Genomic DNA, 5,000 nt, shown 5'->3' on the forward strand with positions numbered 1-5,000 from the left:
TGTGCGCTTTTATGCACCAAGCGGCTAATACCGCAGTATTCGGTGCTCTATCAAGACATCCATATTAAGTTGGATATAAAGATTACCTTTCGGTATTAATACAGTTTCCAGCATTCGTACTTTATGTGTGTATGTATGTGCGTTTGTGTGGGTATGTGTGTATGTATGTATGTATGTATGTATGTATGTATGTATGTATATATGTTTGTATGTATGTATGCATGAGCGTGTATCTATCTAGTAGTAGAGTTATATATAACATAGACACATGAAAACACTCACTCATAAATGGTGAAAGCAGTTCAACTGTATGCGTGTACATGTATACGAGTGTGTGCTGAAAAGTCCTTGGTCTTGAGTGAAATAAACAGATGGATCAGTTAATCATGATTTTATTCAACACATTTCCCTCTCAGAGTCACACACGTTGCAGCTGTCCTTCAGTTTTCCTAAGCCTGGTAAAAGAACTTGGAAGCTGGACCTCCAGCCAGGCATTTTTCGACAGCCCTAAAGCCAGGAACTTTTCAGTACCCCATCGTATATATCAATATGGCTTTCTCTCTCTCTCTCTCTCTCTCTCTCTCTCTCTCTCTCTATATATATATATATATATATATATATATATATATATATATATATATATATATATATATAATAATTTTCCAGAGGATGTAGCAACCGTTACCAATATAGCATAAGAACTTACCTTAGGGGATCATTAACTAGATTCCTTAAGGGTCGTTCTCACAGTTTATATTTATATTATAAGGTTTTTAACTTTTAAATTTTCATATTCAAAAGAGACAGAGACTTCAAATTCGATATATCGATTTATTCACCACTCTATGTTAACATTTCTGTGCCAAACTTATCCAGTGACTGGTCCATTGGATTTAGACATTTGGCACTTCTTCAGGAGTGGCTACCATTCGAACAAAACACGAAAAAATACATACATAACTATCATTAGATCCTTAGAATCTCGTTAAATTTCATCTTTGTTATTATCCAGTCACTGGATAAGTTTGGCACAGAAATGTTAACATAGAGTGGTGAATAAATCGATATATCGAATTTGAAGTCTCTGTCTTTTTTGAATATGAAAATTTAAAAGTTAAAAACCTTATATATATATATATATATATATATATATATATATAAAGGGCATTATTACAGAAAAATAATAACGCCACACAGTGGACTCCTCAAAATACTGAGAAATTTCCCTTATGAATTTTTTTACACACTGGCTTCTTGATAAAATTCTTGTAAAAGAGTTTTATCCTTTTTTGAATTTATTTATATATATATATATATATATATATACAGAGAGAGAGAGATACATATATATATATATATATATATATATATATATACACACATATATATATGTATTTATGCATGTATTGTGTGTGTGTGTGTGTCTGTCTGTCTGTCTGTGTATGTGTGCGTCTGTGTATAATTTGTGTCTACATATAATCTGCCGTGGGTAAAAATTTTAATCTGAAAAGCTCAATTTGTAGCTATACGATGAAATAAATTCTAAACAAAGAAGTAAATAGAAAATAATATTAAAACAACAAGAACAAAACTCGAAAGGAGAATGTTGTCGAGGCTAATGAAGATTTAACGCTTCTTATGCATGCATACATCGGACTGTAACTTCGTGTAATTAGATGATTTTACAGAGTTTTGAAATTGTTTTACGACCGGAAGCATCCTGACAGTGACACCATCCTCACTACCATTATCACCAGCACCAGCCGCGGAAGCAGCAGCAGCAGCAGCAGCAGCAGAAATAGTATTCAGCATTTGCAAGAACTATCACAATAGTGACAACAGTAAAACCAATGTTAATAAAAAGGCAGCAACAACAAAAGAAGCAAATCCAACTCAATTACAATATCAATAGTAGTAATGGCAAACAAGAATGGCAGCAACAATGCACTACAGTAACAATGACAACAACAATGTCAAAAAACAGTGGCGTGGAAAGAGATTCTATTTGATCATTCGACCTGCTAGAAATACACGCCAAATTCCCTCAAGTCATACCCCACAGTTTTAAAAATCTATTGGATAATGTAGTCTTAAGCTCCAACATATAGAAAAAATATGAGATGGTCATGGCTGGATGACTTTGACCATAGATCAACTCCACCAGAACTGACCTAAACTGCAAGAACAACAAAGAATAGCAGTAAGACTGACTTGCTTTTGACGTTGACAGAAAAGCACACTTTTAGCTGAATGGTACAGTCAATCGAATCAATTTGCATATTTGAATGGAATTTATTTTATCAACCCTTGAAGGATGAAAGTGTAATATCGACTCCGGTCGGAAAAAAAACCCCATTTAAACCAGCAATCTACCGCCTCTGTTGTCTTCTTCCATCAGAGATACACGTTCTACGTTTGACTGCTACGAAAAAACCACAATAATATACTGGCGACGTATTAGAACTAGTATAAATTCTGCTAATCGAGCATGGGACCTCAATATTTCCCAATAAATAACAGCAAACTACAAGGAACATAAAACAGTTCGTTTCGTATGATGCAGGCTGCACAACGAACCGTGTTCGAATTGCTAAAAGCAACTGTAAAATCTTTCTCAAACCATAAAATAAAATGAAAAGAAATTCACAGTACAATACACAGGGTGATTCAAAAGTCGCCATACATAGGAAAAAAATTTTTTTTTTTAATAAGAAACAGTTTGTAAGAACAGTTTTTCTTATTTAACAGGCTCTATATTTATACAATATGACAGGATGGTTATGTCACGAAAGCCTTTAGTGATACATCTGAATAGTGAGCGCTGATCAGCGACTAAGCAACAGTAAATGAACTACTGGCTACACGAGTGAGCATATCTACAACCAGTCGATAAAACAAAAACGGTCTAAATAAAAATACCACACATAGTTACATCCTTGTGACTATATGTTCAATTTAATGGCGGTGAGCTGGCAGAATCGTTAGCACGCCAGGCGAAATTCTTAGCGGTATTTCGTCTGCCGTTATGTTCTGAGTTCAAATTCCGCCGAGGTCGACTTTACCTTTCATCCTTTCGGGTTCGATTAAATAAGTACCAGTTACGTACTGGGATCGCTGTAATCAACTTAATCCCTTTGTCTATCCTTGTTTGTCTCCTCTGTAACTAGCCCCCTGTGGGCAATAACGAAATATATGTTCAATTCACTTACCACTAGACAGCTACACTCTACCACTCCTCTCAGCTCACATGTGACTTGTGATCACCTATCTCTTTCTCACTCCAGCCACCATAAAGGCGAGACGAACCTGTTTTTTCTCCGTCCAGCTTCGTTATATCACTAGCGTTCAATATCCGATTCGCGTTTGGCCCCACGGCTTTTTAATATTGTTTTCACTGTCCATTTTTTCCTGTCTTGGTTTGTGTTTGGTACCTTGGAATCCTCTGTTTAGTGGATTGATCCACTACTCAGGAAGAAACTATTCTAAGAGTGCGTCCTGCCTTATCTTCGAAACGCCTAGTTTACAATAGAGGCAGCTGATGAAGGAATAATTCCACAAGTGGTTATTTGTTTTCCTGTGTGTTCGTTCCGTTGTCTGTAGTTCATTTTTCTAACGTCCTGTACCCGACTATGCATCTATATACACATGGAGATGTAAGTATGTACATATATGTGTGTATACATGCTTATATATCCTTTGTATTATTATATCATCGAACGCACGCATCCATTTGCAAGTAAGTTTTAACTATATATATATATATATATATATATATATATATATATATATATATATATATATATATATATATATATATATATATATATATACAAATATATATATATGCAGTGTACATTTAAAATCCAAACTACCAGTCGTTTGGTTTTAGGCTATTGCTTCTAGCATGCCAGAAATCCTATGACTGACTGATACCTCTTATGTGTTTAAATGTACACTGTATTTATATATATATATATATATATATATATATATATATATATATATATATATATATGTGTGTGTGTGTGTGTGTGTGCATATGTATATGTATATGCTTGTGTGTCTGTGTTTGTCCCCCTTTTGTCGCTTGACAACCGATGCTAGTGTGTTTATGACCCCGTAACTTAGCAGTTCGGAAAAAGGACCCGATAGAATAAGTACTAGGCTTACAAAGAATAAGTTCTGGGGTCGATTTGTTCGACTAAAGGCGGCGCTCCAGCATGGTCGCAGTCAAATGACTGAAACGAATAAAAGAATAAAAGAATAAAAGAATAAAAGAATAAAAGAATAAAAGAATACTTTGGTGCTGTTCCTTTTACATTTCACCTATTTCCTTTGATTTGTATGGATTCTTAATCTCTTTTCAACTCTGTGCGTGTGTGTATGTCGTGGCTGTGTGGTAAGAAGCTTGGTTCCCAACCACATGGTTCCGGATTCAGTCCTACTATGTGGCACTTTGGACAAGTGTCTTCTACTATAGCCTCGGGTCGACCGAAGCTTTGTGAGTGGATTTGGTAGACGAAAACTGAAAGAAGCCCGTCGTGTATATATATGTGTGTGTGTGTGTGTGTGCATGTGTGTGTGTGTGCGTGTGCGTGTGTGCGTGTGTGTGTTTGCGTATCTGTGGTTGTCTCCCACCATCGCTTGACAACCGATGCTGGTGTGTTTACGTCCGACAGAATAAGAAAAGACCGACAGAATAAGAATAGGCTTGCATTGAATAAGTCCTAGGGTCGATTTCTTCGAATAAAGGTGGCGCTCCAGCATGGCCACAGTCAAATGACTGAAACAAGTAAAAGAATAAAAGAATAAAAGTATATATATATATATATATATATATATATATATATATATATATATATATATATATATATATATATATATATATATATATATATATATATATATATATATATATATATATATATATATATATATATATATATATATATATATATATATATATATATATATATATATATATATATATATATATGTAC

This window comes from Octopus bimaculoides, chromosome 3 (assembly GCF_046866305.1).
Source record: "Octopus bimaculoides isolate indiv1 chromosome 3, ASM4686630v1, whole genome shotgun sequence".
Classification (NCBI taxonomy): Eukaryota; Metazoa; Mollusca; class Cephalopoda; order Octopoda; family Octopodidae; genus Octopus; species Octopus bimaculoides.